The 17,407-nt window shown below is 43.4% G+C and overlaps 1 protein-coding gene across 6 annotated transcripts in view; it reads right to left on the bottom strand.

The window, feature by feature from the left end:
- Nucleotides 1-17,407, bottom strand: part of LOC119973115 (contactin-4-like) — a 3,053,649-nt gene that overhangs the window by 1,834,657 nt on the left and 1,201,585 nt on the right. The window contains exon 1 of one of the 6 annotated variants that reach the window (XM_038810688.1): nt 6,481-6,499. The exons of 4 other annotated variants lie outside the window; for them this stretch is intronic. The gene's annotated coding sequence lies outside the window, so the exon portion shown is untranslated. Of the gene's footprint in view, nt 1-5,696; nt 5,809-6,480; nt 6,500-17,407 lie in introns of those variants that run through there. One more of the 6 variants, XM_038810687.1, reaches the window with a different exon arrangement.

Genomic DNA, 17,407 nt, shown 5'->3' on the forward strand with positions numbered 1-17,407 from the left:
AGCAGTCAAGTGATGTAAGTAGATCATGATCAAGTCACAGAAATCACTACATTGTGCTTTCACCTTTAAGATTGGGGTTTTATGGAAGCCCAACGGTCTTCTTTCATGCTTTGGCTTAAATCCATTCACGGAATGCGAGCACCACTGACTAGGCCAGTGGCTTGTATTTCCCATCCCTAATTTCCTTTGATAAGCTGATGCAAAACCATTATAGTCCATGTGGTGTAGACATCACCAAGATGCTGTTCGGGAAGAATTTCCAGGATTTTGACCCAATCACAGTACGATGAGATGATGACCTCGTACTGTATATTTTTATAAAATACATATAGATATCCTTATGGGTATTTCTAAAGTTTTAAACACTGGACAAGGATCTTTTAAAATAGCTGCCTGTAACCCTTGAACAAAAGGAGTTATTTGGCAGTATTGAAGAAACTTGCACCTCGTTACTACCTAAGACACTAACAACCCTCAGACCAAATTCAGAGAGTAATACACAGGCCACCTGCATTTCATAACCCAGGTTGGTCAATCGGAGTCGACTAGTCTGCTCGGACAAATGGCCCCACAGCCTTCCTTTCAATTCTTAACAGTTGAGATATTTAACGATCTCAGGGTCCCAAATGAACCTCCCTTGTCAAAGTCGATGTGGAGACGTGATAGTCATATGACATGGAACTTGATTGTAGAACCAATTATATTGCCTTACTGTACTGAAAACCCTGTCTGCATCACATAAGAGAAGATCGGGATAGGCTGAATACCTAGCCCCATCTATAGCATTTCTAACAGAACTTCTGTACTTCTCCTAAAAGACTGATCAAGTAGGTCACTTAATGTGAGCACAGGAACGGCTGCGTTTTCATGAGCTCTGGTTCTGATCATCTTATAATCCTTTATTGTATCCTGGTGCACATTTCATGTTTGTCTTTTCTTGGGATATTTGGCTTGCACTATGTTCCTGGAGAATCCTGATTGGCGTTTTACAAAAAAAGAGCCAAAATATATTGTAGAGAATCCTTTTTTGACTGTGGTGGTTGGAGTGGGCTAGGGTGGGGACCAGCTGGAAGGTGTTGTTGGTGAGTGAACTTTCACTTTGGTATTTCTGCATTCAGATCGTGGCTGCCGTTGAGAATGTTGTTCTGGATGAAGATCTCGGTTCTGTGGTGCAGGTCTTTAGAGCTCACTTTATAGATTTCCGAGGTATCCTTGGGAGAAGGGTGAAGGTGCTTGAGAGTGTACTTGCAGTCGGTAGAGCATTTTCTCTGGTGAGGGTGCGCCTTCGGGATGTTCAGATCCTGCTGCATGGTGTGCTATTTATCCTGACGAGTTTGGGAGGTGGGGGCTGGGCAAGGTATGTCTGTGAACCCAGTCCCTGGCGAGAAGAGGGAGCAAGTTCCTGTTGAGTTTGAAAACTGGCTGCCACGCTTTTGTAATCTTGATTTGGAGGTTGGGTGCATCAGGTTTGACGGAGTGCAGAGTATCTGATCTTAGAGATCTGGAGTTGGTTGGGCCCTCAACCACTGACCCTATATTATCCTATCCTCGATGCTTGTCGTGAAGGGATGGAGGTGGCCGAGTAGGTTGAGTTGTCCCCGCGGCCGGGGCCTAGGCTGTGGGTTGCTTGAGTGCTGGAGCAGCGACATGGTAGAAGTGATAGTGCTTCTTTTGATGGTATCACTGAGAGATCCTGAGGGGTGTTTGTTGATGCTGTCTTGGCGTCGGCCCTCTCGAGCAACATAGATGGTGCCATTATTCGTTCCCCAGAGATTTTTTTCTTATTTCCTCTCTTCGTCCAGGTGAGCAGGATGCTATGACTAATCCTGGTCTGGAGATTCAGGGGAAGCTCTCCTAGTTATACCGGGGAGGACGGAATCGGCCCTCCCCTCTCAGGACACCCAATATTACTTCTCCCTGGCTGGGACTGGCATAACCATCCTTTATTTTCAGTATAAATGGGGGCGGTGAAATGCCCTGCATGTGGTCAGAGAGGTGCAGGTCTGGCTGGGATGTGGGTGTTGGGGTGTCCTGGAGGTCTTGGCAGCATTGCTTTCTGTGTGTCGGGAACTGATGGGCTAGGCCAGGTCCAGGGCTGTGGCTGGCCTCCTGTTGTCCCCTGAGGTTTGGGATGTCCCTTTTTGAAGGTGCCTGTTTGAGATGTCCTGAGAGGCGGGGCATTGCTTATTCAGTGCACCAGGGCCTTGAATTATGTCCTGTATTTTGGTTGACATCCTGTTACCCCTGGGGGGCGGGGGGGGGGGGGGGGGGGGGGGGGGGGGAAGCTGGCGAGAGGGGGGACGCTTTCTTGGTTGAATGAGCAGCCTGTTCTCTTCCTCATTCATGGATGATTGGTGTGTGCCGGGGAAATGTGGAAACGAGGATAGTGTCTAGATCCTTTCTTATCCTGTAGTTTACGACTGGTAGCTCTAACTCCTCTTTCTTTCTGATGTTCCTTGGCGGGGGCAGTGGAGGGAGCTGGAAGCTTGATGATAATCCAAACATGTTGTTAGCAGTCCTCTCTGTACAATTGATATTGGTTCTGTACAAGGCCTGAGATTGGGGTTATGTTTGCATTGTGATATATACATATATATATATGCAACTCCTCCATTGAACTTTGGTTTTAGTGTATTTTCTTTATCTTCATTGCTTTTGTAAGAGTGAGTATGATGAAGAATCTGTGATTGTTTCTTTTATGGGTGCAGGCGGGTTTAGTATCCGAGAAGAGGAGGTTGTGTTGTGCCTTTGGTACTGCTAGAGTTGAGGATGATATCTATCCTTAGCTCTCGTGGTAATTGTGAGCAGAGGTGTTATGGGAGGGTGTGCACCATTTTACCATGTTTTCATGGCTTCATCCTGTTTCTCCCTTAGGGTCTTATTGAGGCATCCAGCTGGGTCTAATGATTGTATTGTGTAAGGGTTTTCCTGTTGATTCACTTATTTTCCCTTTCTTTATGATAAACAGAGCAACATTTCTGGTTCTAAATATGGCGGTCAATATGGTCGCCTTCCTTAATCCTGATTATGTTTGCTCTAGAGTCGCCAGGTATCTTTCGATACCGCCACAAGGTTCAAACCCGAATGCTAATCAAAGAACCAATGTACCAGTTAGTTAGTTCAAAGTAAATACTATTTATTTACACACACAGTAATATCTACTCATGCACAAAATACCATAAACTAAACTATCTCTCACGCTAACGCCTATACTTAACTTTGTGTGCCCACTCAGTCAGAGGAACAATGGCTGTTGTTTGAATCTGAGGCTGTTGGGTGCGAAGGTGTAACATGAGAACAGCTAAGGTCGTCCATCTGATGACGAGCGTTAACCTTGGACTTACTTGCTTCGGGTGCAGCTGGTGGACGGGTCTCTCCGCTTCGAGAGCCGAGTCCAAGAGAGCGATTCTCTCTCAGGGGCTTCTTCTTATACCTGAAGGGGGCTTCGTGCACTTTTGGGCGGGCCTTGAACTTGGCCCCAATTAATTGGACTGCATTTCGATCACTGGTATTGATCTCGGCCAATAAAGGGGTGGGTGCCCTGATGGCTGGGCGTGTCTTTGGTGGGCGTTGGCCTTGCTTTGTTTGTGTCTTTCTGGCACCGGAGTGTCTGATTAGTATCGGTTACTTGAATGTTACTCCTTTGTTCCTGGAGGTGGGCCATCAATATGCTAATTGACCTACAGTTTCAGTCTCGTCTGGGAGTTGCCTTCTCAATACGCATCCAGGCTCTGTGCCTGCCTGCTTTCTTATCATTATCCATGTTTCCCTATAGTCTTTGCAAACATCCATTTTGTATTCTGGGTAGTCATCCCAGATGGCTACACTCTGGCGCTGCTCTGTCCTGACCTGGATTCTCCTGTGCAGTTCTCTCCAGCAGATTCCGTTGTGAGACCCTGTCCAATAGTAAACTGTCTATTTGAGTCACTGGCCATCTCTTACTTTTAAGAAAACCATTCATCTTCATAATTCACTTGCCTTGCTTGCCAACAGCTGGAAAATGAAGCAAAATTGTTCCGTGATTTGATGCCAAAACCACACACCTGAAGGGTGTTTGATGTCAACTGTGCATGCAGGGTGCGTGCTCTGCTCTCTGCTGCCGCTTCTTGCCAGAAGACTCCACACAGCCTAATTTATTTCCATTGAAAAACCGGCAGTGGCCGCCATTCTCAATGTTAAAAGCGGTAGCGGCCATTGGGTGCTTCTCCCATAATCGAGACCACCATGGGAACGACATGACCGATCATTCCATGACACCCCCTATCACCAGCCCATGGCCCACATGTGGGTCACAACCCACACTTTGAAAAACCCTAACTCAAAGGATTTCAATTGCAATGAGATGGGTAGTGTCAGTATAATTTCTCATCTGCGTAGGTATGAAAAAACAAGAAACTTCCAAGTTCACCATTAAATTGGCTGAATTAGGATAGGTGATCAATAAATGGAAATAAAAGATGCATGGACCATGGCAATGATATCTTTTTGAGGTTGATTTCCAGGCACATTGCTCTGTAGAGCAAGAGATTTACTGTGTCTATGACAATACCATGTGGCTTGTCCTAACAATGGTTAAATGCTTATTTGCCTAGAGATGATATCCCTCACCTCAATACACACATATCTTAGTAAAAATATAATAAACAAATTACCTATTAACCTCACTTTCAATGAACTTTTCCAATGCAACTCGTGATTCTGCACAAGAATAGAACTGCATGTGAAAAATGCAATATTTCAAGATAAATATGTTTTGTATGACATAACAATCACATCGCTGAATAATACAGTTTTGCTGATGTGCTCAAGTACAGCCATTTGCAACTAACCATCCAATCATTAAAAAGTTGTTTTTTTTGGTCTCCATACAGCCAAATTCTCGAGAATGGTTTCTATGATCATAAATATTGTTCAAAAGTCACTTATAAGTAACTGGCGAAAAGCAGGAATAGACATTCAACTGAGACCTCATACAAAGGAAGGTGGTATCATAGTTGCAGTTTACTGAGAGAGGTGTTATTAAAAAGGCACCAAGTCTAAAATAAACAACCTTGTGGCACTTTATAATTGATCTCTAGGGAGCCAACCACTGAGTTTATCAATTCAGAAATTTCCTAACCCAATGCTCTAAACTACACAACAAACAAACATTTTGTTTTTTGCACATTGCTACCACTAGGATGATTCAGTCTTTTATGAAAAGATAAGTACCAAGGGGAAAACCGCAGCTTATATCACCCATTTCCAATTTTAAAGCTGAAAATGACAATTGGTTATTTTATTGACAGCTGGTGATTTCCAACTGCAGCAAATCAGTCCAGAATGTGAACAGCTTCACCTGAAATCCGACAATGCCATTTTATTTTAGTCATTGTCATGAATATGATTCAAGACAAAAGAAGCCAGACGTATTCTGCCATTGTCCATTATTTATGTAATCTTTATCTTTTTGTCGATCACTTGTATTACACCACAAATACAATGCAGATCTGATTTTAATTAAATTGCTATTTTGTGACTCAATAACTACTGTGGTGTCAAGCTTCTCTCATGACTCATTGCAATCCTACCAAGTAGAAAAAAATAAAACAACTTTTATTTAATATTTTCAACTTATAAAGAAAACAAATAATTTTCATACAACTGTTCCAAGCCATGGCCTTCACCACACATTATTATCATCTGAAAATGAGTACCTCTTCAGAAATGAGTGACATCACTGAGTCGGTCAGGATACCATATTTCAGCTGTTGCTAGTTGATTAGATTACAGGCAGGACAGGCAAGTCAGATGAGTCTCAGCATCACATGCATGAGTCCGTATTTGAAATTCAATGTCTTCTTTTGCTGGGATAGACTACAAATCCAGCTGCCATTTCAAAGATTTACGAAATGGGACTTTACGGAGATTAAAATATTAATCCATGCACATCATCGGCTGGTCTGTCCAAAGTTGTGAAACCGTGAAAAAACATTAACTAGTATGGGTATTAATGGCAGATTTCTGCTCAGAATAAAAAGCTAAGTTTGGTTTATAAAAATATTCCTTGCAAAATTAATATTTAAATAGTGGGAATTGGAAGGCAATCTGCTGAATTCAGCTCAAACTAAAAAAATATCAGCATGAGATTGTGAAAGTGAACAGCATGCACAGCTATTAACCAGTTTATTTTTTTCTTACATGTATAACTTGAGCGGCATGATGAACTATGTGCTTTTAAAAAAATAAATGTTACTCAATATTTTATGAGAGAAAAAAACTCACAAACATGCACTGTGCTATACATTCAACCATAAAAGGAACAAATGCCTGTGCCATCTTAAGATGGGTCATCGCAAATGCCATTCAAGCAAACATTGATCACTCATCATTGTCCATTAATTTAAAAATGAAGTTTAACATGGCATCAAGAATCATAAACAATAAACACTTCACCTGCAGTACATTGATAAAAGTACTGAAACGTTGCCAGTCACTCACCATGATACAGCATACCACAGTCAAATACAGATACAGCCATCACCTAATAAGAAGCTTGAAGCATTACAAAGATCAATAACCACTTTCTTTTCAGGTGCAAATCATTTTGGACAGATCAAAAAAAATCAAGGTTCCTTTATATGCTGTTACTTTGTCCATTCAAATGTTCTAATATCACATTACTTTAAGACAGAGCAGCACATGCTTGTGGCTTGAATTTCACTGCAGCCTTTTCAGAGATTACGATGATAGAGCAAGACTTTTACTTTCATATTGGGTTCTTAGTAGCTGATGCTGTATCAGTTTGGTCATGAATAATTTATGTAGTCAAAGTACAATCCCAGTAAGATACTACAGGTCTTTTTAACAGCTCTTCCACAGTATATTGATTCCAGAGTATAACATGTTTAATATAGAGCATTAACAGCAACCTATTAGGTGAATTACTTAGATTAAAATAGGTTAGTGTTCCCTTTTAGAAAGTACTATCATGTCAATATCAAAATAATTGCTTTTTGAATGAAACATATTGCTCTCATGAATGCTTCCCACCACCCCCTCCCCCAACAACTTGCCAACACATATTCCTCAAACATTTTCCATCTCTTCTGTACAATATACACGTCCTTGGATTTCTTTTCCTCTTTCAAGGGTTCTTAGAAGAGATATGGCACATTCTTTTTCTTTATAAATTCACAGACAAGAATCTTGAAGTATTCAGCAAAAGTAAGCAACGTATTGACATCAGAAATGCCGACCTTCCCTTTAGATACATCTATGGTAAATTCATTTTCTCCTCCGGATTCTGTTTTAATCTGAGCACAGACAAAATCACTCATAAGCTTGGATAAATAAATACATGTCTTTTATATTAACATAAACTGATCTGCTTGAACAACTTCAATGAAAGTTTATAGCTGATTAGATGCAATAGCTTGGTTTAGCTCAAATCAATTCAATCCTGAAACTGAAGGCTTTAAAGTCCACTCACTACCAACAAAAAGCTCCAAAATATGAGTGCACCAAATTACTCATTCTAAACCACAACCCCTCAGAAAAATACGGAGATATCTATACCAATCTAAATTAATCCTCAGAGAGGAGAAAATGTGGAGTCAATTGGTAGACTTCAGTAACAAGTCCCACCATGAAATAGAGACTTTTTTCTCACTGAAATCATTTCACTTCGAACTTAATTCTTTGCTAACCTTAATTTAAACTTTCCGCACTCACACGTTTAATACTTTACTTTAACATACGTGCTCAAGTATGAAGTTCCAGTTTATCCATTTTTTTCCAAATGATAACTTCACTCTATTAGCATGTTTGCAGCAAGCTTTCTCCAATAATTCTCTCTTGTAGTTTTATCAATTACATGCTTCTTCAGCTTATTTTTTCTGATTGCAACCTTCCTTCAGACTGTAAGCTTAATTTGAGCGGAAACTTAATAATCCTTATGCTCAATATCATATATTTCCCCTGAAATACCTTCCTGAAACCCAACCTTATCTGATTCACCACCCCTTCAGCTACTCCTGGAAAGGCTGCTCTCCTATGATTATTTTGGGATCTTACTGGCTTGAAGATGGTATCAAAGAGAATTTATTTTATCACACACAGGCACTTACTCTTTAATATAAATGGATGTTCTGTGAAATGTTATCTGAAAAGGCTGAGTTCAAGTTTCTCAATCAAAATGGTGGTTTTGGGTAAATCCATTCAATCCAATTAAAGTCAGTTTACCTTTTTGTCCAGCAACAATTTTCCTTAATACAATCCCTGGTATCAGTAATTGCATTTTCACCTCTCAGTATGGTGGTATTTGGTCAACCACTAAGTGCAGTGTGCATGCTCTTGGCCAACATTTTAGTGCATCATAAGACTCAGATTTAGTCTCCTCAACAAGAAAGGATACATTTGACTTTGAGGTTGATGCAGTAAAGGTTCGTCAGATTGATTCCTGGAAGTAAGGGTTATCCTATGAGGAGATATTGAATATGTTTGCTGGAATTTGTAAAGTTGAGAGGTGCTCTCATTGTTTTTTTTTTTTTGATTTCCTTTTGATTTCCTTTTGATTTTCCTTTGCTCCCATTTCTTTTATTTTATCCTATTTTTGGTCCGTGGATCGTTAATTGTGATATACCATTAGGTCAGGTGGAGGAAGTACATAAATCAAGGTTTCCAATCGCTTGAAAACTGGAACACTACGTGTTCAAGTTTTGTATTTGGTAAAGGAAATCATAGACTCCCTGGCACCCACCAGATTGGAGGGATTCGGTTTGATTGGCTGGCTGACAGCCAATGGGTTGGCCAGGGAGTGTGTTCTGCCAGGCAACAGACAGCAATTGGTTCATGCCAGGCGAGGTTTTTTGGCGAGAATCCAGCTGACGAGATGAGATCCTCAAATGAAGAAGTGTGTTCTCTCTCTCCCGGCTGCTGGCTGTCTGCTTGCTCTGTGAGCCTACAGTGAAGACCATTACAAGCTGAAGGAAAAGAAAACATTCAACTGCAGGCCTAAACTCAAAAAAGAACCGAACTGGAAGATATCCATCTGAAGTCAAAGGTCCCTATCTTTTATTTTTTATCATTATTTTCTTCACTCTCCACCACCTTTTCTCTCTATGTTGTGTGTGTATATAGAGTGGAGCGAATTGGAAAGTGGAGGTTGGGAATTAGATATTTGTTAACCAGTTCTATTGTTACTAACTTAATACAAATTACTGTTAAATAATAAAAAGGTTATTTGTGTTCAAATTTACAACCTGGTATCTGTACTAAATTGGGATCAAACCAAAGTCATCGGATATTTTTGTAACATTAATTTTACTTGTGTTGTACCCCAGGTCAAGTGGGGCTGGAATTAACCGAGCAGTAGGCCAGGGTGGCGTGACATAGTTTGGGGGCATCATCCAGGGATCTTTGGAACGGTAGACACTGACGATTTGAGGTACAATATTTATTAAACAGAAACCATGGGCTGGATTCTCTGCAACCCCGCATCAAAATCACGTTCGGCGCAGGGGCGGCGAATCCCCATTCACGTGGAAATCGTAGCTGGCGCCGCTCCCGCGATTCATAGAACATAGATCATAGAATTTACAGTGCCGAAGGAGGCCATTCAGCCCATCGAGTCTGCACCGGCTCTTGGAAAGAACACCCTACCCAAGATCAACAACTCCACCCTATCCCCATAACCCAGTAACCCCACCCAACACTAAGGGCAATTTTGGACACTAAGGGCAATTTAGCATGGCCAATCCACCTAACCTGCACATCTTTGGACTGTGGGAGGAAACCGGAGTACCCGGAGGAAACCCACGCACACACAGGGAGGATGTGCAGACTCAGCACAGACAGTGAACCAAGCCGGAATCGAACCTGGGACCCTGGAGCTGTGAAGCGATTGTGCTATCCACAATGCTACCGTGCTGCCCGCGCTGCCCTGGAGAATTGCTCGCATGCGATTTACGTGGCACGGCTAGGGGGCCATTGACAGAGGCCACCCCGCGATTCTTCGGGCCGGGTTCCCAACGGCGTGGTTCTAACCACGAATTGGACGAATTGGGTGGTGGCTGTGGACTCAGTCTGCGGCCGCCCTGATGGGGGGGGCGGGGGGATCGAACACCGGGGGGGGGGGGGGGGGGGAACCTCATGGGTAGCCAGGGCAGTGATTGGGCGGCTCGAATCCGCGGGTGCGTGCAATGTCGGGGAGGGGCCTACATTATTGATGACGGTCTGCAGTCCGAGTAAACCATCGCGTACGGTGCAGCCGCTGCAGGCCGTCGCCGTGCGCATGCGCGGACCCACGACCGGAGGTGCTGGGGCCCATATCCTCAGCTGAAGCTGCGAGAAGCACTCCGGGGCCCTGCCAGCCCCTGCAAAGTAGGAGAATAGCTGTTGATTTTTCTGAGGAAAGTCAAGAGTGAAAGGCCAGTGCTTTTATGCTGGCATGGGGACACAGCCACATTTTTGAAGAATCCAGCCCCTAGTTTGTAATAGCATAACAGGATGGTTCTGGAAGCTGTTCAGGCTTTTCTTTTGTGGAGGACCTGCCTTTGGTTTATTCACAAGGGCTTCAAAAAAGACAACATAATTGAATTGGCAAGTGAATTAAAAATAGAGGTGCCAGCAAAAGCTAAGAAGGCAGAGATATATGATATATTGGTTGAGTTCTTGGGTGTGTTAGAAATACAGGAGAGGCCGCAAGTAAGTAATCCAAGTAGTGCAGCATCAGAGGCATTTTCTGGTGGGAAACCGAGCTGGAGAGAATTTGGTTGCAATTCAAGCATGAAAGGGGATTTTAAAAAATGGAAAAAGAGTTGGAAATGCGGGAAATATAAAAAAAAGTTATGAATTTCTTTGCAATTAAGGTGCAATTTAGCATGGTCAATCTACTTACCCTGCACATCTTTGGGTGTGTGGGTGTGAGACCCATGCAGACACAGGGAAAATATGAAAACACTAACAGTGACCCGGGGCTGGGATCTAACCTGGGTCCTCTGTGCCATGAGGCAGCAGTGCTAACCTTTTTGGTAGAGGAATTCAGCTTCGGAGCCATGAGGTCACGTTGCAGTTGTACAAAACTCTGGTGCGGCCGCACTTGGAGTATTGTGTACAGTTCTGGTCGCCACATTATAGGAAGGATATGGAAGCATTGGAAAGGGTACAGAGGAGATTTACAAGAATGTTGCCTGGTATGGAGGGAAGATCATATGAGGAAAGGCTGAAGGACTTGAGGCTGTTTTCGTTAGAGAGAAGAAGGTTAAGAGGGGACTTAATTGAGGCATACAAGATGATCAGAGGATTAGATAGGGTGGACATCAAGAGCCTTTTTCCTCGGATGATGATGTCCAGCACGAGGGGACATAACTTTAAATTGAGGGGAGATAGATATAGGACAGAGGTCAGAGGTAGGTTCTTTACTCAGAGAGTAGTAAGGGCGTGAAATGCCCTGCCTGCAACAGTAGTGGACTCACCAACACTAAACACATTCAAATGGTCATTGGATAGGCATATGGACGATAAGGGAATAGTGTAGAGGGACTTTAGAAGGGTATCACAGGACGGTGCAACATCGTGGGCCAAAGGGCCTGTACTGCGCTGTAATGTTCTATGTTCTATGTTCTATGCCACCCCAAGAAGAACAAAAAGAATAAATTCAATACAGCACAGGAATGGGCACTTCAGCCCTCCAAGCCTGTGCTGATCACGTGTCCTATTTAGACCTACCGCCTGTATCCTTCAATACCCCATCTGTTCATCTGCCGATCCAGATAAGTCTTAAAGGTCGCTAAAGCATCTGCCTCAACCACCTTACTTAGCAGTGCATTCCAGACCACCACCATCTTCTGTGTAAAAAACTTTCCCTGCACATCTTCATTGAACCTTTCCTCCCTCACCTTGAACTTGTGCCCCCTTGTAATTGTCATTTCTTCCCTGGGAAAAAGACTTCAACTGTTCACCCTATCTACACCCCTAATAGTTTTATAAACTTCTATTAGGTCGCCCCTCAGCCTCCGTCTCTCTAGGGAGAACAATCCCAATTTATTCAGTCTCTCCTCATAGCTAATACCTTCCAAACCAGGCAAAATCCTGGTAAACCTTTTCTGTACTCTCTCCAAAGCCTCCACGTCCTTCTGGAAGTGGAGTGACCAGAATTGGACACTGTATTCCAAAAGTGGCCAAACCAACATTCTATATAATTGTAACATAGTTTTTGCGCTTTTGTACTCGATAGTCCGTCCTTTGAAGGCAAGCATGCCATATACTTTCTTTAGTATATTTCCACCTGTATTGCCACTTTTAAGAATCTGTGGACCTGCACGCCCAGATCTTTCTGTGTCTCTATGCTTCTGATGGTCCTGCCATTTATTTTATAGCTCCCACCTGAATTGGATCTACCAAAATGCATCACCTCGCATTTGTCCGGGTTAAATTCCATCTGCCATTTCTCTGCCCAATTTTGCAGCCTATCTATATCCTGTTGTATTCTCTGACAATCTTCATCACTATCCGCAACTCCTGTACTCTTAGTATCATCCACAAACTTGCTAATTAGACCCGCTAAATTTTCTTCCAAGTTATTTATATATATTACAAAGAGCAGAGATCCCATAACTGATCGCTGAGGAACACCACTAGTTACAGACCTCCATTCGGAAAAACACCCTTCCACTGCTACCCTCTGTCTTCCATAACCAAGCCAGTTCTGGATCCATTCAGCTAGTTCACCCCTGACCTCATGTGATCTAATCTTTTGCACCAGCCTGCCATGAGGGACCTTATCAAATGCTTTACTAAAGTCCATGTGGTCAACGTCCACAGCCCTTCCCTCATTAATCATTTTTGTCCCCTCCTCAAAAAATTCAATCAAATTAGTGAGACATGACCTCCCTTGCATAAAACAATGCTTTCTGTCGCTAATAAGACCATTCACATCCAAAAGTGCATAGATCTTATCTCTGAGAAACTATTCCAACAATTTCACTATCACTGACGTCAAGCTCACTGGCCTATAATTACCCAGATTATCCTTGCAACCTTTCTTAAATAACAGTAAAACATTGGCTATCCTCCAATCCTCTGGGATCTCACCTGTGGCCAATAAAGACACTAAGAATTCTGTCAGAGGCCCAGCGATTTTGTCTCTTGCATCCCTCAATAATCTGGGATAGATGCCATCTGGCCCTGGGGATTTGTCTACCTTAATGCTTTTTAAGAAGTCTCACAACACCAGGTTAAAGTCCAACATGTTTGTTTCAAATACTAGCTTTCGGAGCACTGCTCCTTCCTCAGGTGAAGGAGGAAGGAGCAGTGCTCCGATAGCCAGTGTTTGAAACAAACATGTTGGACTTTAACCTGGTATTGTAAGACTTCTTACTGTGCTCACCCCAGTCAAAGCCGGCATCTCCACATTAATGCTTTTTGACATACCTAACACATCCTCCCTCGTAATAATGACCTGTTCTAAAATGTTTACACATCCCTCTGAGACACCACCAATCAATGTGTCCCTCTCCTTTGTGAATACCATTGCAAAATACTCATTAAGGACCTCACCTACTTCCTCTGGTTCTATACGGAATTTACCTCCTTTGTCCATGAGTGGGCCAACTCTTTCTCTAGCTACCCTCTTGTTCCTAATATACATATAAAATGCCTTGGGATTCTCCTTAATCCTGTCTGCCAAGGATATTTCATAACCATTTTGCCCTCCTAACTCCCTGTTTGAGCTCTTTTCTACTTTCCCTGTGTTCCTCAAGTGCTTTATCTGTTTTTAGTTTTCTGTACCTCACATAAGCATCATTTTTCTTTTTGACAAGATTCTCAACTTCCCTAGTCACCCATGGTTCCCGAATCCTGCCTTTGCTTTCCTTCCTTTTTACCGGCACATGCCTGTGTTCTATTCCCATCAACTGTTCCTTAAAAGACCATGCCAAATGTGGATTTACTCACAATCAGCCTCTCCCAAACAACAGCCTCCAAATCCTGCCTAATCTGGTTGTCGTTAGCCTTCCCCCAATTCAGCACCTGAACCCGAGGACAACACTCATCCTTTCATGAGTACCCTAAAGCTTACGGATTTGTGGTTGCCACATGTTCTTGCACTACAATGTTGGTGACCTGGCCGGGCTCGTTCCCTCGTACTAGGTCCAATATAGCCCCCCCTCTCTAGTCAGACTATCCACATATTGTTTCAAAAAACCTTCTTGGACACACTTAACAAATTTCTCACCATCCAGACCCCTAGCCCGAAGGGATTTCCAGTCAATCTGAGGAAATTTAAAGTCTCCCACTACATCAGCCAGAATCTGCTTACATATCTGTTCCTGAACTTCCCGTGGGCTGTTGGGAGGCCTGTAGCACACCCCAATCATAGTGACTGCCCCTTCCCTGTTTCTGAGCTCTACCCACAGTGCCTCGTTACTTGATTTTTCCATGATGTCCTCCCTATGGACAACTGTAATATGTTCCCTAACCAGTATTGCAACTCCCCCATCTCTTTTACCTTCCTCCCTGTCTCACCTAAAGCACCTATATCCTGGAAAATGTGAGAAAAAGCTGAGGAGTTCCAAAATCATTTGAAATGAGAAAGTTGGAATTAGAAGAAAAAGCAAAAGTGAAAGAGTTCCAGCTTAAAGCGCTGGAAATTACAAGGGGGCTGCCCAGAGCTAGAAGTGAGCTTAACCTGAGAATATAACCCAGTGGGGATATACTTAAGTTTATACAGACACCACCTAAATTTGAGGAAAAGGAAGCAGAGGCGTTCTTCTTGACATTTGAGAAAATAGCAACCCAAGTGGAGTGGCAGAAAGATATTCCCCATGCACAGTAAATAGACAGGCACACAAGGAAGTTTGTGCTCCTCTATCAGAAGGGTGTCTAAGGATTATGACAAGATAAAACAGGCTATTCAATGTGCATATGAATTCGTTCTGGAGGAATATAAGCAGAATGTTCCAAAATTAAGGAAACAGCTGCGACAAATATATGCTGAATTTGAAAGGGTTAAGCATAACAATTTTAATAGGTGGGTATGAACATTGTAAGTTGAAACAATGCATGAAGTTCTGAGAGAAGTAATTCTCTTGTAAGATTTTAACAAATTCACTGCATTCTGTGATAAGAACCCATAGAACAGTACAGCACAGAACAGGCCCTTCGGCCCTCGATGTTGTGCCGAGCAATGATCACCCTACTCAAACCCACGTATCCACCCTATACCCGTAACCCAACAACCCCCCCCCCCTTAACCTTACTTTTTAGGACACTACGGGCAATTTAGTATGGCCAATCCACCTAACCCGCATATCTTTGGACTGTGGGAGGAAACCGGAGCACCCGGAGGAAACCCACGCACACACGGGGAGGACGTGCAGACTCCACACAGACAGTGACCCAGCCGGGAGTCGAACCTGGGACCCTGGAGCTGTGAAGCATTTATGCTAACCACCATGCTACCGTGCTGCCCCATGTTGAAGACCAAAAGCGTATGACTGCTAGACAAGCATTAATAATGGCTGATGATTATGAGCTGATCCATAAATTTAAACCAGTGGTCCATCACCCCATAATTTTGAAAAGGATAGGACTGGGGGGGAGAATGAAAGGAAGGCAGGTAGCAAGGTAAGGAATGGATACTCTGAGATCCCCTCCTCAGATAGGAAGGAAGGCACTGAGGATGATGGTGAGTCTCGAAGGCTTAGGTGTTACCATTGTAATAAAGTGGGACATGTTGGAAGTTGCGAGGAAAGCACATGACACTTGCTGAGGTTCATAAAGAGGATTCTGAAAAGGAAATAAAAGTGGAGAATATTACAGGGCAGACTGTAACTTGAGATAGAATGAGGCGACCCGAGGTAAATATTGCTGCGGAAGCAGGTGTGACAAATGAGGTAGATGGGCTATATACAGAGTTTTTGTCGAAGAGGAAGATCAACCCATTTTCATCAATTGATTTTGGAAAACTCACAACATATTTTAAGGCTATGCAACCTTTCTTACTGGGATTTAGTTTTCCCTCCAGAGAGTTCAATAAAACTAAGGTGTTAGTGAATGACATAAGTAAACATTATGGGTGCGATTCTCGCAAAAGGTAACAAAGTCCCCTAGCGAGCGTGTTTCACCGTCTGTTTCCCGGCACACACAGCGGCGAGAAACACATGGCTATTCAACACAACTTGTATTGAATAAGGAACCTGAATGGGGAACGGGTGGCTATCGCTGCGCATAGCCCCATTTTGTACAATGGAGAGCTTCACTCGCTGGAACTCCCCATTATAGTGAGAGATCGGGCCGCCATCTGGAAGTGGCATCCTGATCACCGAGGCCCCCAAAAGAATCCTCAACCCCCCTCCCACGCAAACGCAATATGGGAGGGTCACCCGACCCCCCAGACCCCCTGAAGGTACCACCCCAACACCCATGCCGGACATCCCCAGCCTGATCGTATATGTGCAAAAAGTGCCAGCTTGGCACCTTGGCAGCTCCAACCTGGCAGAGCCACCTGGGCCAAGGTGCCAGACTGGCACTGCTAGGATACACAGGTGGCACCAGCAGTGCCAAGACACTACCCTGCCCAAAGGACATGCAGCTGGAGGTCTCTAATCCCCTCGGAGACGCTATGAGTGCCATTCCATCTGGCCCCCATTTGTGGAGACCAGTGCCAAACGGCGCTCACCTTAGGTCTCCGAGGTGAAAGGGTTGAATCCCAAAACCATAGCTACCTTGGGAATCTGCACATTCGAGTAAGGTTTGCTGCATTTCTCTAATTATGCAGATTTGTCAAAAGGTGATCCCTCCTATTATGGGCTGGATTCACATTGCAACATCTCGCGACATTGTGTTGAATCTTGTGAGGCATTGTGAGCCAGCTTTCAATGGCCATGATGCGCTGCAGTGAGCTGCTTTCCCAGCACGTGGCCATAGGATCGCGCCCTATATCCCAGTTCCATTGTATAAAGAACAATTGGAGTGTGATTTATTGTAAGGTCCAGTCGTTGAAGTGGTTAAGAAGTTACCTGTGGATGGAGTAGACTAACTAGCCCATGGTGTCATGACTTATCAATGAAAGGCACTCATTTTTATGGAGATAATGGGCTGTTGAGTCTGGAACTAGGGGTCTTAGTCTCGAGATAAGTGGCCAGCAATGTATGGCTGAAATGGAGGGAAACTAGTTTGCTCAGAGGATTGGGAATATTTGGCATTTTCTACCTTAGAGAGCTTTGGATGCTCAATTTTTGAATATGTTCAAGACTGAGATGGTCTGATTTCTGACCATTAATGGAGGTGAGTGGTCTGAGAATAGGGTGAAATTGAGGTTGAGGATCAGCCATGATCTTACTGAATGGCAGAGAATGTTCAAGGGTTCTGTGGCCTACATCTACCTCCTATTTTGTTATTATGATTTGGAGATGCCGGCGTTGGA

Source organism: Scyliorhinus canicula, chromosome 11 (assembly GCF_902713615.1).
Source record: "Scyliorhinus canicula chromosome 11, sScyCan1.1, whole genome shotgun sequence".
Lineage (NCBI taxonomy): Eukaryota > Metazoa > Chordata > Chondrichthyes > Carcharhiniformes > Scyliorhinidae > Scyliorhinus > Scyliorhinus canicula.